At 40.3% G+C, this 22,754-nt stretch overlaps 1 long non-coding RNA gene across 1 annotated transcript; it reads left to right on the forward strand.

Annotated features, from left to right (window-relative positions):
• The first annotated feature begins 567 nt into the window (after positions 1-567).
• LOC126235766 (uncharacterized) lies at positions 568-15,107 on the forward strand. Its single transcript, XR_007544807.1, has 4 exons — positions 568-716; positions 4,162-4,292; positions 4,403-4,578; positions 14,306-15,107. It is a non-coding gene; the product is annotated as an uncharacterized LOC126235766 (long non-coding RNA).
• Positions 15,108-22,754: the final 7,647 nt, after the last annotated feature.

Genomic DNA, 22,754 nt, shown 5'->3' on the forward strand with positions numbered 1-22,754 from the left:
AAGGAACATTTGAAAATGGAAATGAGCATTTTTACTTTTGCATCATCGCAGTCTGAGTTTCGGCTGACTTCCATTCGTATGCCGATCCAGATTTATATACTGCGAATCCAGTGAAATGAAGTTATCAGTCTACCGGAGGCTTTTTTTTTTTGCTTCGAGTGTGACTTTGTTTTTAAATATGACGTTTATTCTCAGAACTTTTCACGTCGCAAGAAACCATAACCGCTTGATAATTTTCAAATAACTGAAACATTTTGACGTTTGATCACATTTTCAGTCAAAAATAACGAATTCAAAATACAAGAAAAACCGAATTCACTGCGAAAGACAATGAAAAATCAAGAGACACTGGCGTGTCGTTTCACAAAATGCCCACATCGTCCAAATGATGCGCAAATGTATATTGTTGCATCGTGCCTTCTGTTCCGCCCGGTACCGTACCTATTTTTTATTTAGCAAAGGAATACAAGACTGCCACTCGTCTATAAATATGTGTATAAAGGGAAATCATTTTGTGTTATTTCAAACACTAGAAACCCCCAACACTTCTACAAGTACGGTGCACTGTCACGAGGTTGGTAGTTCCCCCACTTTCCTACTGTGACGAGCAAAGTGCTATATAACCCGAGACAAAGACGCACACGCCGCTTTCCTGTGGAGGATGGAGTCGAAGTAACGTGGAGAGCGTAGAATGGAGGACAGGAAGCCACAGCAAAGTAAGTTGGTAAAAAGTTCTTGTGGATGTTGTTTTCACACGAGCTGTTAAGAGAAACGCAGTTTTACTTGTTGCACGTTAAGTTTCTTTCTAACTTGCGCACACACAGAAGTTTCCAACAGTTTCGTCTCATGTGGCGAACGGGTTGAAAGCTTAGTTTTTCTTGTAGTCACTGTGTTTGCGAAATGTAGTACTGTATTAAGAGTTTCACTGAATTGACACCACTAAAAATGCTTTACAAGGCGATACACGTGCAGGAGCAAAAGATGATGTGGTATTTTACCGTGCAGGAAGCAAACAGCGTTTTTTTTTTTCTTTTAAACTACACCAGTTTGTTAGTGAGTAACTTGCCGTGCGCAGTTATTTTGATATGTGTGTAGAACTTTCCAGTATATTATGTTTGTATGGTGTTACTGTGTCAACATATATTCCAAAGCATGAAAAACAATTCCGTTTGAAGATAATGTATGATTAGATGCGACGTGTTTAAGCATAATTCTAGCTTACGAAGGCGTTAATTGTAGTGCTAGACTTGTATCTGTCTTTGCATGCGGGTAACCGTTGTCTATTAATTGCGCGGGAAGATTGATTCAGTGTTGGTGCTTGTGGATAGTTCTTGAGCGAATAAGATTAAATTTGAGCAACAATTCAAATTTTTGTTCTTGTCGATAGAGTATTTAATGCTTAAATATGTATAATATAATAAATTCATATTGGAGGAATTCCCCTAGCGAACAAGCTTTGGCGGGTTGGGGCTGAAGGGTTTCTAAGTGACATCTGGCATACCTTTACAGTATTATTTCACTATACAGAAAAGGGTATAATCTGTTGCCTTTTATAGTTAGAAATCACCTATTGCTTGCTGTGACTGTTAGTTTTTGGATTTTTAGTGTGGCTTATTAAGATCAGTTGGAACATTTAATATTTTATTGATCCATGTAATCATAATATTGTGCAGTTTGGACATGTATTGGACAAGTCAGCATACATTTTTACAAGTAATTTTTACAATCACATTGTAACAATGTTTCATGAAAGTTTGTTAAATATTATAAGAAAGCAGGAGACATTGTACTTTCACTTGTTCATTCTTAGGAAATGTGCACCATAATCAGGCCTAATCCTGACATGGAAGACAGTTTTTTGATAACTTGTTCTGGACTGAATCATATGTAGGGCCCACTGCTGTCTTGTTTAATAGCTACGAATGTGTTCATTGAATATTACCGGTCTGTCTTTCCTTTGGAAGTTTAAACAGATGGTGGTGCCATAATGCCAAGTTTCTGGAAATGTTGCTTGCATGATTCATCATATCTCAGATTGCGTGTTATACATATTGCCTTTTAAATTTTATTTATTTATTTATTTATTTATTTATTTAGCATCCAGTAGATCACACATGTGATATAGGATTTGTCATTTGATTACACGTAACACATAACAACACATACACATAATAAATTGACAAACATATACAAACAGCAAACAAATTACATACACATAGTACAAAAGTAGTGTACAACAACATATTACCCAAAAAACAAAAGTACATGCTCACAATGAAAATTTTTAGATAATGAACTATGCCTTATACACAAAACTTGTTACGGATATACATCATTTAATTAGTCTGACAGGTTTCAATTCACAGTCTGAGACAGGTATTCATTTACACTGTAGAAGCATTTTTCCATCAAGTATTTTTTTACTTCATGCTTGAAATTATTTTTGCCTTTCAATTCTTTAATTTGAGATGGAAGTGCATTTAAAAGCTTTATTCCTAAGTGGCTAACATGTTTCTGACTTCTAGTTTTTGCTACATAGGGAATGTGGAAGTCTTTACAATGCCTTGTATTGTGATCATGGTAGCTTGAGTTGGTTTGGAGATCGCAGTTATTTTTACTTATCATTTCCAGGCATTTAGAAATATATATTGATGGTATTGTAAGTATCTTTAGTTGTCTGAATAAGGGTCTACAGTGAGTTTGTGGTGGGCTGTGTGTCATGATACGAATAGCTCTTTTTTGCATAATAAAAATGTCATTTAGTCTTGACCTGGTTTTTCCCCAAAAACTTATGCCATAGCTTGCAACTGATTGGAAATAACTGAAATATACTGCTCTAATACATTCTTTGCTGCATACCTTGGATATTATTCTTAAGGCAAAACATGCTGAGCTAAGTTTCTGGGTAAGATACACACTGTGTTCATTCCAGTTTAAATCTTGGTCAATTCGCATTCCCAGAAACTTTGTAGTGCACACTTTTTCTATTTGTTTGCTATCCAGCATAAGGCACATATTTTCCCCTTGACACTTGCTTCCATACTGTATAAAGTTTGTTTTCTTTGTATTTAATGTCAGCTTATTTGAATAGAACCATGACTGGATGTATGAGTGCGTTTTCTCTGCTGTAGTACACAATGATTCTTTTATATCACTAATTATGATACTCGTGTCATCTGCAAATAGTAGAATTTTGGCTGAGCTGTCTGGAGCCTGTATATCATTGATATAAATTAGAAATAACAATGGGCCCAGAATGCTGCCCTGTGGAACACCTATTTGCAATTTGAAGATACCTTTGCTGCAGGGCGAGTTCCACCAGAATCCCCCTATTGTAGTATGATATGAAGGTAAGAATATACTTGTCTAGGGACTAATTGGTGACAGATTTCCTGAATGCCCATAGAGTATAAACACACAGTTGACAGCTTGTTTTGATGTAACTGACATGAGTGTTCCATTTAAGATTTTCTTCAAGCCACATACCAAAAAACCAGGGGAACTTGCACTGGTGAGCTTTTGGTTGTTTAGGAGCAAGTCGAAGAGTTCTCGTTCTTGAGATGAGAGGCTGAAACTCGTGTAGGTTTTTTTTTTTTTTTTCCACATTAGTGATATTTTTCTCACTAAACCATTCACTCAGTGATGGCACAAGTGGTTTAATTATTTCAATCGTGGTCAGCTTTGTCTTGTGTCTATTACCTGGATGTGTGTCATCTGCAAGCAGTGTAGTATACCTTAAAGTAAGCTTCATGTTTGGCATCAGTATATGGCCGAAACAGTAAGGGTCCCAGGACATATATTAGTTCGATTTATGCCAACTTGAGATCACTGTGTACAATGCAACATCGGAAGTGAGGTATCTTGACAAATTTGATAATTTTAAATTATTAAATTCTCCTTCACTTGGCAGCTGCTATCTGGAAAGTGAGAGACTGGTGTTCTTTCCTTTACTTGGACACTTTTTAGAGAGGTAGACATTTGGACTAAGAGATAAGAGTAGTAATATTCAAGTTACAGTTATAAATTTTTTGTTTTGTTGCAAATTGACTGTCAATTTTGTGATGACTTATATGTGGCACACAGTAGTACACCTGTGAAATCTGTGACTATTAAATACATGCTGTGACAGTTTTAGTTGTATATAATTGTTTCTTATTCTAGCATTACATGAAGTAAAATGGCGTACTGGTAACATCTTCACATCATTGCTTGCACACCCCCCATCAGCCTGTGGATGTGTCGCATTTTCAACATGAAGTCCAATATTTATTATCACCATCATCAGACATCAGGTGAGAGTATGCAACACTTCAAATTCTATATTCTAGTTTTCTTCTGCACTGAAGTTTTTTTTCCATTAAAATAAGTTTTCTCATACACTGTGACTGAATGTGTTTTCCAGAAATTAAGCTCATCTATCAGTATGTCATAACGCAGAAATGAAGGCTTCTTCCGCGAGTCTTGCAGGAAAAGGAATCAGAAAAGGAAGTGTACCACACTTCCTTGGGCTGCTGCAAATTTCACCCTTGTACATGTACATTATCTTGGTAACTGAGAACGCACAACTGTTTTCTCCCAGTAAGTATTTATACCGTAATGTATAGTCTTATATCACCAAACTTGGGATTTTCTTTCTTAATTTTGTGCTTTTTATTCAGTGGCTTGTTGTCAGCTCCTGAAATGTTTCTTTTAGCTAGTTTGGCTTGCAGATATGGTGATGGTGTTCTTATTGGTATTGGAAGTTACGGCTAGACTAACTTTTTTCCAGGAACATCATCTCAGTCCTGAGGTTCTGTAATTTTCATGACTGCTTGTATTATCTCGATACCGTAGTGTATAGGCCCTTTTTTGGAAATCTGTAGTCTGCATATTAAGATGTTTGAAACTAGTCTTTTTGATGAAGGTTTCTCGGGTCTCCAGCCGGGTGGAGACCCGAGAAACCTTCATCAATAGTTAACTCCGGGAAAGCCTACAGTCACATACAATTCTTTAAAGCCTACAGTCACATACAATTCTTTTTGCTTCTTTCTCAGTATAATTCCGATGAGTTCCTTCTTTATTATTTCATTTTGTTCCTGTGACAGTAGAGTCCTTCCATACAGTAATTCCATATTGCATATAAGGTTCAGAAACTCCATTTTAAATAGTTTACAATAGATCTTGAAGTGCATACTGAGCCAGTTATGTATCACAAATGTCACAGAGCTTAGTGTGTTCGAACGATTATTTATCTGCTGTTTCCAAATTAGATCATTGCCTAGTTTTATACATGACCACCTAACTGAAACTGCCTCACCCAGTCCAGTCCAATCAAAAAATTATCTACGTATTGAAGAGGAAAGGTCCCGTTACAGAAACTTGAGGTGCACCACATTTCATGTTTGGAACTTATGATCTGTATATTATGCTCAGTTACACATTGCCTCCTGTCACTGAGGTCTGATGTTATCCAGGTTGCTGCATGTCTGTGAATACCAGTTATATATAATTTTTTTATAGTAGGACTGATTGGTTGTGTCAGATGCCATGGGTAGGGCAAAGAAAACTCCATTCGATTGTCCAAGACCTGTCCAATAAATTCTGTTGATTATGACGTTGCTATACCTTTTATTTCCCATTCTGTTATTCGTGTTGAGCTTTCAGTCTTTCGAGCATGAGCATTTCTAGTATTTTTGAAAAACCTGACACTACAGATTCTGGTCTGCATTTGTTAGGATCATCATTCTTTCTGTTTTTTTGTACACAGATACTACCTTCCATTAATGAGCAGTTGACAGTATCCAATAGTGGTGTGTGACATTTCATCATGTCCAGTAGACTTCTTCTTAGCTTGTTTATAATCTTGGTTATTTCCTCATTTGATACTGGGATCAAGAACATGAGGTTGGCTTATCTGTCACTGTGGTCTGGTGACTTCCTTTGTTGTTACATCCATGTTTTAAGTTTTCTACTGTCTCTGTAGTTTTCATGGCTCATTGTTTGCATATATGTGGGTTTCTTTGACTGCAGCTGTACATTTCACTTTCCACGTTGCTTGCTGTCTGCTGTGAAGGGTAGATTTGTCTTGGCTGAGGTGGCAGTCTGATCTGTTGTGTAGCTTGAGGTTTAGGCGAAGTAGGAAGGCGATAACTTCATTGAGAGTTTACTGAGCCATTGACTATGAATCCCGTGGCATTTCTAGGTGGGGAGTGTTTTGAACTATGAATGTGCAAGAGTCCGGTAGGCATTGGGCCTGAACTACCACTGCCAACTGCAGCCAAACTGCCCAAATCATCCTGTACCAGTATTTGTAAATTCCGAGTTGTAATCGGTGACATTTTAAAACTTACTTCTCAGAAAAGTATTTTGTCCATGTGAGTTATGCTGTGAAGGAGTAGGTGGTAACAGGCCTCAAAATGTTTACTCTGTCGTAGACAACAGTTAAATTGCATTCAAATCTGGCATTTTGGAGTCTTGGGGGAAACATTGTTTAGCTTCATTCATTCGTAGTTGAAGCGTTTGCTGCAAAAACCAGGCAAATCACAAAATACACATTCTGAGAAAACTGAAAAACAAAGTTTGACATCTACAGAAGGTGTGTATTTTTGAGAAATTATATAAGACAACGTTACTTATAGCTCTGTATTTTATATGCTATGTATAAAATTTTGAAATTAAAAATACACATTAATAAATCAAATTGCAATTATAAATATTTGGACTTCATGGTTTTTGCACTAAAGACTTCAAAATCTGAAATACTGCATGCAAAATCGGACATGATTAACATGAAAACAAAATAACAATTAATGAATCAAAATTTACTTTTTATTGATTACCAGGCATTTTACAATATCTTTTGTCAGAGAAATTATACATAGTTTTGCATGCCTTATAATGTAAAGTATTCTGTCCTGATGTAAATTTTTTAAGGATATTATCAGTAACTAAATGTAAAATCTACAGTCTCAGAACATTTTGTTGACCTACTTGATTTACTTCATGGTCATTTTAAAATATTCTTACTCTATTTCATTTGGGCTGTGTTCACCATCATTTCCTGCAGAGTTTTTCATAGAAACCCATATCTGCAGTAGGAATATACTTTCTAACCAATTTCATGACATCATATTTGTGCCTTTTAAGAGGTATAGGACCACCATACAGTGATTCCTCTGGGGAGGTAAAGTCACCTTTCATTGCCTTCTTTAGTGGTGCAAACTCTGACATAAGTCATGTGTTGATTCTGGCTGGCTTTAAGTATGTATTTGTGAGCATAGCTGTACTGCAATATTTTATACTGTGAAATTTTGAAAAGCTCATTGTGTTTTGCTTTCATATTTTGTTTTAAAGAACTGTTTAAAGTGGTCTTTGTAACTTTTGAACATGTTTTGTTTCACAGGAACAACAGTTAAGAATTTAGATGTTTTTCTAACAAGTGGATGCCACTCTTCGGGAAGGTGCAATCTAGTTACAACCCTTTTCCTCTTTTCAGTGTTCCCCAAGTCCCTATCACGAGGCAAAAATGAGTGTCCCCGCTCTGGAAAGTAATGTGTAATTTTCTGAAATTTGATGGTATGTGCAAAGACTGAAGAGATACTGTAGAAGTGCCTTGTTTTTGTTTTGGGCAGCACAGCTATCTGAAAATAATACAATTTCAGTTGTATCAGGGGAATGACATGTTTCAGGTACCAATCTAAGCAGGAAATAACTTCATCAGGATCCCTTTTGCCATCACGTTCTGTGCACATGAACATGTGAGCGTTTCCACTGCTGCAACAGTGTATATAAAAGTTGTACATCCACAGTTGTCTCAACAGATAAAATACATCTGTTGAAGGAAGTACTGGAAGAGGCAAATTTTGGTGGCAATCAAATGCTAAACATGCAACAGCTTTATTTTCCCTGGCCCTTTTACTTTCTTCCCTAAGTTGTTCATAGAATACTTCACTCTTTCGCAAATGTACTTCGAAACATTTTCTTTTGCAGTTGCATGCAGGCCCAGTTTCACGAGCTGGAATAACCTCGCCATTGTATGTTACATATGACTCTCCACATAGCCTTTTCAGTTTGTCTCTGTTTCTGTTCCATTTACTAGAATTGCCTTTTATTTTCCTTGTCACGTGTTCATATTCACTATCGCTGCGTGAATCATCGGAAGACATGCCTTAAACACAATATACAGTACAGATAAATGCATGATCTGAACAACTTCACATGCAGCCATGTAAACAACACAACAGCCTGCCACACTAGTGCTGCCAACTACCGGTGCAAGAACCAGGCAAGTCAAAGACTAATGTGTTTCTTCCACCAAACGTAACCATGCATATCTCATTCAGATCAGTCCACAAAAGTCTGGCTCTTGCACCAAAAGATGCACGTTCTGATGTTACATCACATGCCGAAACATCTCATTTTTGACCAGAAATGGACTTATGTGGCTTTAGCAGCAAGCCCGTCAATTTATGTCTGTGATTTCTACGAATTTGAGTGAGAAGGGGCACTCACCTGAGAGGTGGTTTTCGTTGTGAATACTATGTACGTTCTACACGGACATCTATATTTATACTCCTCAAGCCACCCTCTCCCCAAGTGAGCCCACAGCTCTCTTGTTGGTACAGGGATGGTGCGCATGGTTCCCTGAGCCACTGCAGCTTTCCTTCCTTTTCTGGGCTGGTTTACCTTCCTCTTCCGTCTCCTTCGCTGCCCCTACTCCATTCTCTTTGCCTCTTCCTTTCTGTCTCCTGGTGTTCTTATGTTCGTCTGGCTATCCTCCTGACTTCGCTTTGTTGTGCGATTTCTGGTCTGCTTGTGGGGGTTTGACCTCTATCTGTAAATTGGAATCCGTAGTGTGAGCCATATGTGGAAGAACTCCCTTCCTAGCATCTTTGGTGTGGGTTCCTGTCCCCCCCCCCTTCCCCACCACAGCCCTTACGCCTCGCCAGGCAGCTGGTGCTGCCACTAGGTGAGCCCTGTTTGGAGTGGGTGGTACCAGGGCGGATGTTTGGCACATGATGCGTGTTCCACCAAACCCCTTTTCTTTGTGGGATATTGTAGATGACCAGTAAGTCATTGAGAAAGATGAGATATGGCTTACACGCTGAGAAGTTCAGGGTAACGGTACATAGATGCAACATCAATCTTCTACACCGATGGCTCTAAAACGATAGATAATGCAGGATACACTTCTACATGTCCTACTGGTGTGGAACATCATTTACTGCCAGGATCATATTGTAGTGTGTTCACAGAGCAGAGCAGTTAGCGTAAACAGGGTCGTCAGTTTCTCGGCCCTCCACTCCCTCCCCCGCACAGTGTTTTAATATGTACCAACTCAATGACTAGCTTACAGGTTGTAGACTGATGCTACTCTCACCATCTTTTGGTCTCTGCTATCCATGAACTCTCTCTACCCGTGGCTGCGCCGTGTGCTCTATTGCCTTCCTCTGGGTCCCAAGTCATGTGGGCATCCTGGGGAGTGAACTGCTGACCGTTCAGTGTCGCGATACTTACCCCCAATCCCTTTCATGATGCCAGGTGCAGATAAGCAGATTGAAGTCAAGTCTCTTTTTGCCCAACAGTAGAATGAATCTGGTGCACTACTGCTCTTAAAAGGCTCTACATAGTCGGGAAACTACTGCAGTTTGGCGCGCGCGCGCGTGTGTGCGCGCGCGCGTGTGTGTGCGCGCGCGCGTGTGTGCGTGTGCGCGCGCGCGCGTGTGTGCGCGCGCGCGTGTGTGCGCGCGTGTGTGTGTGTGCGTGTGTGTGTGTGTGCATGTGTATGTGTGCGTGTGTGTGTGTGTGTGTGTGTGTGTGTGTGTGTGTGAGGTCCTCTTCCTTTTTCCGTTTGTACTAAGTGCAGCCCTCCAGATTCCTTGTCTTTCAGCAGACAAGTCAAGGATGGTTAAACTAGTCCTCAGTTTTCTACGTGAATGTGGTTTTTATTTTCAGTTATAAAATTTTGCTTTGCTCCTGGAGCAGGGCAGGATGGATGTGGTTGGGGCCTGTCTTTCCTGGGTCTGGGACCCATGACCACTCCCCCATGCAAAAAGCACTCTTTCCCCCCCCCCTCAGTTTTTAGAATTGATGTCCCCTTTTATGCCTTCTACTGTGTGTTTTAACTTCTTTGCTTTATAGTTTGACCCCACTGACTGGATCGACCCACTTTAGTCTGTATAAGTAATGAATCTGGGAAGAAGACGTCGGTCTTCGTGCAGCTGCGCGAACAACAGCATTGGACCGTTCACACAGAAGATGCCATGATACTACAGGAGGAAAAGGCATACGTGCCTTGTAGTCTATAAAGCAATAGACAATAGCTATTAATACCTCTAACTATGTAGGTGCTCAAGTCGTCCTGCATGGTCCAACAGTGTTCTGTGGTGCAAGTAACTTCGAATTGCGGGAGTGATGACCTAACCGTTTTGTCCCATACCCTCCTCAATCAATCAATCAATCCATCTGCGAGTCAACCTTGAAACGGTGTGTGGCAGAGGTTACTTTTTGTACAAGTGTCGCTCGTCCAGTTGTGTATATGTTGGTGGGAAGAAGGGTTGTTGGTAAGCATCAGTATAGGCTTTAATCTCCCTAGTTTTATATTCATGGTCTTTTCAAGAGATATTCGTAGGAGGAAGCAATGTATTGGTTGACTCAGCGAGGAATACATGGTATTAGAACTTAAGTATGCCAGGAACCTTATGACAGTATGCCATAACATAATGTTGAATGCCTCTAGCAGCATCTGCCAGTGAAATTGGCTAAGCATCTGCATGATGATCTTGCTCTTACTGAATGAACCTGTAACAAAATGTGCTGCTGCTCTTTAGATCTTCTCTATTTCCTGTAAGTGTCCTGTCTGGTGCGGATTCCACACTGTTAGCAATATTCAAGTATTGGTCAAACGACTGTTGTGTAAGCTGCTTCCTATGTTGTTGGACTAAATTTCCTGAGGATACTTCCAGTGAATCTGCCTGGCAGTTACCATACTCGCCATTAATGTGGTAATTCCATTTAGGATTATTCCATACGCATGCCATTGAATACTTTATGATCATAAATGCTTTCAGCGATTGTTCTGCAATCGTGTGATCTTCCAGTAAAGGGTCTTCTGTCGACGCAATCATAGTACGTTAACATATGTTTGTGTTGGGGGTCACTTGCCACACTCCCCAGCGATTCTCTGTTAGTATTCTTGCATTTTGCTTCTGTGTATACAACAGCACCAATTGCAAAACATCTCACAGAATTCCTATGTTATCCTGTTGTTGTTGTTGTTGTGGTCTTCAGTCCTGAGACTGGTTTGATGCAGCTCTCCATGCTGCTCTATCCTGTGCAAACTTCATCTCTCAGTACTTACTGCAACCTACATCCTTCTGAATCTGCTTAGTGTATGTATTCATCTCCTGGTCCCCCTCTACGATTTTTACCCTCCATGCTGCCCTCCAATGCTAAATTTGTGATCCTTGATGCCTCAGAACATGACCTACCAACCGGTCCCTTCTTCTAGTCAAGTTGTGCCACAAACTTCTCCCCAATCCTATTCGATACCTCCTCATTAGTTATATGATCTACCCATCTAATCTTCAGCATTCTTCTGTATCAGCATTCTTCTGTAGCACCACATTTCGAAAGCTTCTATTCTCTTGTCCAAACTATTTATCGTCCATGTTTCACTTACATGTCTGCACTCCATACAAATACTTTCAGAAACGATTTCCTGACACTATGCTTGATGTTAACAAATTTCTCTTCCATTTCCAGAATATTGTCCTCAAGTACGTCACCCTTGTATAGACCCTCTATATACTCCTTCCACCTTTCTGCTTTCCCTTCTTTGCTTAGAACTGGGTTTCCATCTGAGCTCTTTATATTCGTACAAGTGGTACTCTTTTCTCCAAAGGTCTCTAATTTTCCTGTAGGCAGTATCTATCTTACCCCTAGTGAGATAAGCCTCTATGTCCTTAAATTTGTCATCTAGCCATCCTTGCTTAGCCATTTTGCACTTCCTGTCGATCTCATTTTAGAGACGTTTGTATTCCTTTTTGCCTGCTTCTTTTAGTGCATTTTTATATTTTCTCCTTTCATCAATTAAATTCAATATTTCTTCTGTTACCCAAGGATTTCTACTAGCCCTCGTCTTTTTACCTACTTGATCCTTTGCTGCCTTCACTACTTCATCCCTCAGAGCTACCCATTCTTCTTCTACTGTATTTCTTTCCCCCATTTGTGACAATTGTTCCCTTATGCTCTCCCTGAAACTCTGTACAACCTCTGGTTTAATTAGTTTGTCCAGGTCCCATCTCCTTAAATTCCCACTTTTTTGCAGTTTCTTCAGTTTTAATCTACAGTTCATAACCAATAGATTGTGGTCAGAATCCAAATCTGCCCCTGGAAATGTCTTACAATTTAAAACCTGGTTCCAAAATCTGTCTTACCATTATATAATGTATCTGATACCTTCTAGTATTTCCAGGATTCTTTCATGTGTACAACCTTCTTATATGATTCTTGAACCAAGTGTTAGTTATGATTAGGTTATGCTCCTGTGCAAAATTCTGCCAAACGACTTCCTCTCATTTCTTTCCCCCAATCCATATTCACCTACTATGTTTCCTTCTCTCTCTTTTCCTACCAGATCATTTTCATACGTTCTGAAAAGTTATCATTCAATCTTTCAGTACCACTCTGCTGGGGCACGCCCGAAGTTACTTCTGTGTTTGAAGAATTTTCAGCTCACAATGATATGCTGTGTTCTGTTTGCTAGCAAAACTACAATCCAGTCACATATTCAGTATGGTACTCCATAAAGTCTAGGAACACCGCATCTACCTGGGTGCCTGTGGCTACTGCTTTCTGAGATTGAGCTGGGTTTCACAGGATTTTTCGGGACCCATGTTGGTTCCTACAGAGATTTTCGGTCTAAAACATGTTGCAAAATTCCACAACAGAATGACATCAGAGGTGTAGGGCTATTGGTTTTGAGCATCTTCTTGGTAACCCTTCTTGAAAATGGGGATGTCCCCCCCTCCCCCCAATCATTTGGAATACTTTGTTCCTCAAGAGGCCTATGTAACACTGCTGCTGGAAGTGAGGTGAATTCTTTCACAAAGTCTGTGTAGAATTGAACTGGGGTTCTATCAGATCCAGTGGTGTTTATTCTGTTGAGCAATTCCAATTGCTTTTCAACACATGGGCACTTATGTAGATGTCATTTTGATGTATTTATAATGATTTAAGGGTGGAACTACAGTGTGATCTGCTGTGAAACAGTTTGGTGAAAAAATGTTGGGATTTTCTGGCAAGTTAGTGGCTGCAGTTAATGAATGTGGTGCCTTTTTGCTATGAATGTTGTGCATGTTGTTTGAGTAACAAAATCACGAAGTTACCTTTACACTGTGTACGGAAACCTTCAGAAGCCTGCTTACGTTCCCGAATTGTATTCTTTTACCCCTAGTGTTATTTATATGATAAATGTTTGTTGGTTCATATAGCTGATAAAGTGTTCCTTGTATAGAGGGTGAGTCCAATAGATTGTGTGTCCCAAGTTTTGTGCTCAGTATGAGAATTGCTGGCTATATGTAAAGAATATACGTGATTTTATATAAACGTGCAGTATTGAACATCTGGAATTTGTAAGCAGATGGAAACAAAACAAGCCACAGAAGAATGATGCACTAGAAAATAGAGAACCTCACAAAGCAAAGCCCAATTTTTAAGACATTGTGTGAGAATCTATACTGAATGGAATGTGTCATTTTTCTTTATCTTTTGCCCATCCCTATATTACTAAAGTCAGGAGTTTATAAAACACGGTTCTCGCATTTTGTGGTTATGTTCAATGACTATAGTGTACCTCTACCTGTGCAGGATTGTGAATATAAAACAATTTGCTAATCCTATACCTCTTAACAATTTGCAAATCCTATACCTCTTAACAATTTGCAAATCCTATACCTCTTAAAGATCTATTTAGTAAATGCACTAAAAGGTGTCTGGATTAACTATGTGTATCTAAGTATCAAATAGAAAATAGTGCCCAACACATTGTTATTCATCAAGTGGTTCATAGTAATTGTTGCTTGTACATGCACTACAATACTCATTTGCTACTAAGGTGAATGTGGAGTGTGAATATATGGCAGATTTATTTACGCTGTAAAATGGGCTGATGGCCGACTACACAAAAAAGAGTAATTCTGTGAGCACCTCTATTGCTGCAAGAGGTAAAGTGTTCAGTTTTTGTAACAATTTTGTGTAACTTGCAAACATATTAAAAAAGACTTCTTGAGGTTGTAAGGAATAAAACTTTTTTTTTCCCCCACAGGTGTTCCAGTTTGAGGTGGTGGGCTCCCACAGAAAACAAGAAAATTGTCAAAATCAAAGTTATATTTTAACACGTTTGAGATACAAACTTATGTAACAGTGCTGAGTGTGTGCAGGAGGAGAGCTCTTGTGCTATTGACTCTCTTAGGGTAGCACCCCAACCCAAGAAAAGTCTCAAAATATAAATTACGCCTCACAAAAAAGCCAACTCAACAAATCTCCTAAAGTTGAATATGGGAACCTAGTCGAGAAACAAACCAAACTAAATCAATCATACCCTTCTTCCTAGCGAACCTCTTCTCTTTGGTCGAGGTTGTTGGGGGGCCCATGTCAGATGCGTTCACACACCAGAGAGCTAAGTGTGAACCATCTGCACCTGTTGAGGCGGGGACTGTAATGTCCCAACTTCCTGCAGTACAGTTCTTTGTTGCTACTTGATGTGTTGCAGTTCTCACTTTGGCCAGTTTTTTTTTTTTTCTAAATTAACTGGACTGCAGTGGGTGAGGATGCTATCCTAAGTAGACTATACTCAGCACATGTAGAACTCTTCTTGCTTTGGGATGAAGTTAAAAAAAGATATTCTCCCTTGTATTTTTGTTTTTTCATTTGTCAATATGATCATGCAAGAGTGCCTGGAGAACAGTTGTGCTTAATTTTATGTTTCAAATTTTCTGTGTGTAAATTGAAAATCTTTTTAAGTGAACATGCTGGTAATAAGGAATGTTTTGTCCCAACTTACAACTGGACAGCAGGATTACCTTACTTCATGTAATGTTTGTTGTAATAAACAAGGATCAAATGGAGTGTTTGTTTGATTTAATTATTTAAATTGTTCATAATTTCAGAAAAAAATCGATAAATTAGGCATTTACCTATGCAGATCTGAGTTATTTTGAAATTGCCAATGCACATTAGCTTAATACACACACAAACATCGTCCGTAGTAGTCTAATGCAATGTTCACGTTTATTAAGCATCTGGGCCTGTGGATCCCCATGAATACAAAATTTTAAGAATATTAGCTGTTAACCCTAGGATGCCTAATGGGGGGGGGGGGGGGGGATGTCCGTTGAACCAACAATTTTTTTTTATGTCCCCCCCCCCCCCCCCCCCCCGCTTTTGCCCAAGTAACTTTCATACTACATATTTCCTTTGAGTTATTGTTTGTTAGCTATTTTATGAAACACTGGTGTCAATGTATTTTATAGAAAATTCCTGCTTTGAAAGAAAAAATATGCTTTGAAAGAAAAAATAAACTTATTAACTTATTATGGGTCCAACAACCCCCCCCCCCCTCCTCTTAGGCTTCCATGCTATAGAAAATTTCCCTTAGTAGGATTTCGTATTTCTCATCTCTACAACAATGCAAGTTAGTTTCTTGGTGATTGGTATTCTTGATATTCACAACAATCAGTTTACTTTCAGAGGAAGGGATTGTTGATGTCAATCAGCTGTTATTTATCTTGTAAACTTGCAGCGAGTTAGTGCAGTTCCCTACTGTTCACACCCAAACTTAGAAATGACTACAAGAATACGTGACTCGTCATTAGAAAGAGTTCTGAATGAAATTTTAGATGAAGATTCTGACTCTGGGAGTGAAAGTGAATATGAGGATGGTGTTAAATGGACTATGATTTAGATCGGGAAAGTGATGTGGATGTTAGAGAAGATGAAGATAGCGTAGCTTCAGGCAGTGACCATCAGGATGTTATTGTGGCCAAGTCTGGAAGAAGGTACGTGACCACACAGCCTAGAATTCCTCAGAGGTCTGTTGCTAATATAGTAAGAGAGCAGGCAGGAATAACTCCAGCTGGTGTTTGCCAATCACCTGGAGAACCCTTGAAGTTACTTCTTACGCCTGACATAGTGGATGTTACAGGTAAAACGTTCAAATGAAGAGGCAGTTAGGCGAAATGTTACTTTGACTAATGAGAAAGAATTGTATGCCTTATAGGAATCGTGATACTTATGGGGGCAAATAAGGACAGTTCTGTCAGTGTACACGATCTTTGGTCAGACCTAGTGGGTCGACCAGTTTACAAGGGTATTATGGCAAGGGAACATTTCAAGGAACTTATTGCAATCATAAGGTTTGATGACAAAAGTACACGCCAGCTAAGAAGGGAAGCAGACAAGTTAACAGCAATCGGTGATCTTTTCAACAAAGTGAATGATAGGTTTCCACTACTGTATAAACCAGGGGTCCACCTCACCATTGATGAGGTGCTCAGCTTGTTTAGAGGGCGCTGCCCCTTCAAAGTATTTAGGAAGGATAAACTAGGCAAGTATGGCATCCTTAATACGCATGACGTCCGATGCAGTTGACAGATACATTTTGAATGTGGGACCCTATGCAGGTAATGTTCAGAATTTGTCGAAAGAAGAACGGGGTTCAGCAGCTGTGGTCAATTTGTCTGGTAGCACCTGTGAAAAAATACTGGTTGAAATATATCTTCTGCAAACTGGGATTGAACTAGTGAAATTGCAGGTAGAAGAAAGAAGTGCCAATGCAAGAGGGTTATCTAACCAAATTGTTCAGTCAGTGGAGACTATTCTACATAAGAAAAAGAAGTGACAACAGAAGCACGTCAGCCTCCTGCAGGGAAAGGTTGGTGCCATATTTGTGTAAGAGAAGCTAAAACATAGAGCAGAAGTACAACAATCTAAGTAAACCAGAACAGTATGGTGGACAGTGTCATAAACGTGTGTAACACACATTCAGAAAAAATTGTGAAGTGTGTCTCTTGCCTTGAAGTTGAGGACCAGTCTATTGTATATGAACACATCTGTATTTTTTATTGTAATGTCAATTTTTTATTCACTCAATCCAATATTTATAACAATTAACAACATTTATAAACTGATGCCTTAGTTAAAATACATAAACCATTTTGATAGTTGTAATTTTTCGTCAGTAAACTTATTTAATATCTGTGGGCTCGCCAACCCCCCCCCCCTCCCCCTCCCCCAGGCATCAAAGTTAGATAAAAAGGCTTGGGCATCCTAGGGTTAAAATAACTGCTTGGAGGGTGCTGTACTTGAACTGTTGGTAATTATTATAACACCTTGTTTTTGTAGTGTGAAATAGTTTTTAAATTTATCTAGAAAGTGAGGCCATAGGTAATAGCAGTGTGTATGTAAGCAAAGTAGAAAATTGTGCTGTAGTGTTTACTAGACAAATTACTAAGTTAGTGGATGTGGCTTTCCAGCCGAAATTTTCATTTTTATGGACACCTAAAAATTCTGTGACAGCTACACTCGTAACCTCTTTCATTTTGTATTCTGAGGTCCAGGTCATTTTGTGACTGTTCTCACGCAATAGATTTAATTAAGTTTTGATTTGTTTAAGGCTAACTTGAACAGTGTTTACTCCAGGTAGGAATATCAACAGTGTAGGAAAAGATGGATTGTTAATTACCACAAAGATGATGTCGCAGACAGGCACAATTTAAAGATACGAACTCAAAGCTTTTGGTCATAGCCTTCATCGGCAAAAGAGAAACATAGACACACATAACATTCATACACACAGGTAAGCACACCTCACGAACACATGACCATCAGCTCTAGCAGCTTGGCCCAGCATTGTGGCCTGAGCTGCCAGAGCTGGCAGCCGCGTGCGTGAGATGTGCTTACTTGTGTGTATGAATGGTGTGTGCTTCTCTGTGCTTCTCTTCTGCTGATCAAGATTGTGGCCGAAAGCTTTATGTGAGTGTCTTACTTGTGCCTGTCGGCAACCTAATGGGCCTTCTTTACAGTAAGTGGCAATGTTAATGTTTTTGTACGTTGTTACGGTTAACTTGATCATTCAAAACCAATTTTGTAAATATTCCTAAACTATAGTTGCTGAAGTTGGCAATACCTGGTTTATGTTGGTTACAACAATATTTGTATTGTCAGCAAAGAGTACAATTGATTGGGAACTTAGGTCATTTCCGTGAATTAGAAATAAGAGAGCGCTGTAAGCTATGCATATCTGTAAGCGATCTTTGGTTTTTAGTGTTTGCTTAGGTAATTTCTGTCACATGTCTCCCATTAATGGAGATGTAGACTGAAACCGTTTTTTCACAACTCCTCATATACCAATAGTTTGTAACGTTTCTAGCAAGATCTCGTGATGTGAGTGAAAGTATTTACTTTTTATGGACAGAAGTACCTTGTATATGCAAGAAAGCTTCAAAATGACAAACTACATCTCTAGGATACAGTGATTCAGTACTTTGTGGCTCATTATGTTAAGCCTTTCAAATGAAGTGCATGACTATATATTACAACATTAACATAAACATTATCATCTTGAATCTGGTACTAACAAAGTGTTTCCCTATTTAAATTGCAAAAATTCAAACGGCTGAACTTTGCTTTACCGATTTGTAGGTAGAGAATTAAATACACAGTTAAGGTGCAGTTTTAGTATATTCTGTAGTTATAAAAGTTCAGTATGTGCTATTCGCAAATACAACATGTCATTCATGTATTTTAGAGGAAGCAGTGCATATAAACCACTTTATACAGTCGCTCTCTTAGCATTCCTGATCTGGTGAGGGCTAAGCCTATCCTAAGGTAGCTGAATCAGCTGGTTCACAGTAAACAACATGAATAATTTCAAACTTGCTAATTCCTTGTGGGTAGTGTACCAGAAAAATATATGGGGTAACACACTTGATGGAACCAGATTCTTACAAATTTTTGGGTTCCAGTGGGAAGGTGCAATAGCTGGTGGGACATGGCGAGATGGTTAATAACCTGGTATATAATCGTTGCTTGCAATATCACACGTGGTGTTCACCTGTATGGATGTTACCTTATTTTTCATAAATTCCTCCAGTATAATTGTTCTTACTTCGTAGCAAAAGGGCACTGCTGCTCCTATCCCCAAACCCCAAAGCGAAACTGATTTAAAAGCAATGATTGTCATTGTGTTTCGAGATTTTCTCTTAAGTGATGAAAGAATGACGAACCAATGATAAATGTTGCAAAGAATATGAGAAGATATAATTTTTGTTGTGAACAAGAGATCAGTAGCATCAAACAAATGCTAATTAGGCATTTTATCCTTTTGGTGCACTTTGTGTAAAAAATTAAGAGGTAGTGTCTGTGAATAACAGGATTATTCATTTTGATGCAATGCAACCAACTAGCACAAAATATACTTGCAAAGAATATATAGGATAGGCATTGATGAAGGGACCATAACTTCATTTGCGTGAAACGATTAGGAAAAAGCACATGAAATTCAAATCGGGTTGGCAAGACGTACCAAACTCCGTCCTCACGAAAGTGAGATCAGTGTCTTTAACAACTGCACTTTGTCATTTGGTTGCTGACTATTAGTGTATTTTCTTTGATTTACACGCAGTTTGCTCCAGATGACTTATAACATAGTTTTGCTCTTGATCACTGCGCACGCACATTGACTCCAGGCCTGTAAACGTGCAGCTGTGCACCCATAGTGAATTGATGTCCTCACATCTCTGCCTGAAAAATTGATACAGCGTGCTGCACATGACGAGTGAGGTGAGCTCAGGAGAATTACGTCACTCATGCTCTGTGGATCTCGGCACCTGATTTGTTGGGTAAATGTAAGTCAAAATTGACTCTTATTCCGTAATTGTTTGTAGAGTTAGTAGCGAAAAACTTTTTAATGTTATTCTGATATGCACAAAATGTTGTTAGATGTGCAGTAAGGATAGATCTCTCTACGGTGAGCCCAATAACTATTTATTTTTATGGCTCTTTCCTGCAGTTTAAAAATTGTGTCTGTTTTAGGCCTTAGTTTTCCAGTAAAGAGTCCTGTAGCTGAGAATGGAGTACATGTAGAAATAGTATGTCCCACAAACAAACTACGAAAGAACTCAGTAACTGTGTGTGTGTGTTTTTTTTTTTTTTTCAATGTATCATCTGTGCGCAATGTGACAGTTCTTTAGACTCTTTTTTGCTGTCATGCATAGTGCTTTTGTTGTCTAATAACAATACTTCCCGATTGTAAACATTCTTGAGGGTTCCATTTGCTTTCTCTAATAGGAGTTCTGGTGTTTCATATGTGATTATGATGTTGCTGTCATCAGCAAAGAGAACTATCAGCAAAGAGAACTTTTACTCTAGTCAGATACTGTCTGGAAAATGCAAAATGTATGCAGGTGAAATACTATGCATTCCATTCACCTTTCTCTGGAACTTCTAGAATGATGCTATTGCAATGGACTTAGAAATACACTCCTGGAAATTGAAATAAGAACACCGTGAATTCATTGTCCCAGGAAGGGGAAACTTTATTGACACATTCCTGGGGTCAGATACATCACATGATCACACTGACAGAACCACAGGCACATAGACACAGGCAACAGAGCATGCACAATGTCGGCACTAGTACAGTGTATATCCACCTTTCGCAGCAATGCAGGCTGCTATTCTCCCATGGAGACGATCGTAGAGTTGCTGGATGTAGTCCTGTGGAACGGCTTGCCATGCCATTTCCACCTGGCGCCTCAGTTGGACCAGCGTTCGTGCTGGACGTGCAGACCGCGTGAGACGACGCTTCATCCAGTCCCAAACATGCTCAATGGGGGACAGATCCGGAGATCTTGCTGGCCAGGGTAGTTGACTTACACCTTCTAGAGCACGTTGGGTGGCACGGGATACATGCGGACATGCATTGTCCTGTTGGAACAGCAAGTTCCCTTGCCGGTCTAGGAATGGTAGAACGATGGGTTCGATGACGGTTTGGATGTACCGTGCACTATTCAGTGTCCCCTCGACGATCACCAGTGGTGTACGGCCAGTGTAGGAGATCGCTCCCCACACCATGATGCCGGGTGTTGGCCCTGTGTGCCTCGGTCGTATGCAGTCCTGATTGTGGCGCTCACCTGCCCGGCGCCAAACACGCATACGACCATCATTGGCACCAAGGCAGAAGCGACTCTCATCGCTGAAGACAACACGTCTCCATTCGTCCCTCCATTCACGCCTGTCGCGACACCACTGGAGGCGGGCTGCACGATGTTGGGGCGTGAGCGGAAGACGGCCTAACGGTGTGCGGGACCGTAGCCCAGCTTCATGGAGACGGTTGCGAATGGTCCTCGCCGATACCCCAGGAGCAACAGTGTCCCTAATTTGCTGGGAAGTGGCGGTGCGGTCCCCTACGGCACTGCGTAGGATCCTACGGTCTTGGCGTGCATCCGTGCGTCGCTGCGGTCCGGTCCCAGGTAGACGGGCACGTGCACCTTCCGCCGACCACTGGCGACAACATCGATGTACTGTGGAGACCTCACGCCCCACGTGTTGAGCAATTCGGCGGTACGTCCACCCGGCCTCCCGCATGCCCACTATACGCCCTCGCTCAAAGTCCGTCAACTGCACATACGGTTCACGTCCACGCTGTCGCGGCATGCTACCAGTGTTAAAGACTGCGATGGAGCTCCGTATGCCACGGCAAACTGGCTGACACTGACGGCGGCGGTGCACAAATGCTGCGCAGCTAGCGCCATTCGACGGCCAACACCGCGGTTCCTGGTGTGTCCGCTGTGCCGTGCGTGTGATCATTGCTTGTACAGCCCTCTCGCAGTGTCCGGAGCAAGTATGGTGGGTCTGACACATCGGTGTCAATGTGTTCTTTTTTCCATTTCCAGGAGTGTAGATTTGCATGAGCATTATGTCATTTGTTGGACTTGGCTGCCAGCCAAGCAGTGGCAGGTACACTGTTTTCTGCTCGTACAATGAAAACAGTGAACCAACTGTTATCACGACTGGAGCTATCGTTCTTTTCAGTACTAACATTAAAATTACAACCTACCATCAAGAGGAGAGTTATTGGCAACACCTTTCAGTTCATTTTTCACAACACTAACTCCATTGCCACTCTTCAAATGTACATTCGTAACATTATTGAAAACAGTAACACGGTGACTCGCATGTCGACAGTGCCTGTACAGCAGCCCGGTCCAATCCAGGCCGGCAGTGAGACCGGATGTGCCACCGCTTATATAGAATAGCGAGCTTATCAGAACCTCAAATTCCGTCTTCAGCCTCACAGTATTCTGTGCAGCCAGCAGAGCAAGGGTTGCTGAGAACAGGGTATCATTACAGCTCGTGTGTTGCGCTATCGTGCAGTCAAGCCATGCGGAGCTATTGAGTTACTCTGGAACACTATGGGACTGTCACAGGGCAGACCAGTGAGCTACAACGCCAAGACGAATCATTGCTTGGCTTTTGGAAAGATAAATGTTTTTTCCCATGGGGTTCAAGGTCCCGTTTACTTTATTGATCACAATATACAGTACAACCTCAAGTTATAGTTAGTTACATTTTTGCAGCATTGGACGCCACTGGCCAGTAGTTATGGAAAATTTTCAACACTGTTATTCAAAAAGTCATACCAAAGATTTTCCACTGCAACACTGAAGAGGCTGTGGCATAATGTGAAACCTTACCCTTCAGTCGTCCTGTGT

This window comes from Schistocerca nitens, chromosome 2, assembly GCF_023898315.1.
Source record: "Schistocerca nitens isolate TAMUIC-IGC-003100 chromosome 2, iqSchNite1.1, whole genome shotgun sequence".
Lineage (NCBI taxonomy): Eukaryota > Metazoa > Arthropoda > Insecta > Orthoptera > Acrididae > Schistocerca > Schistocerca nitens.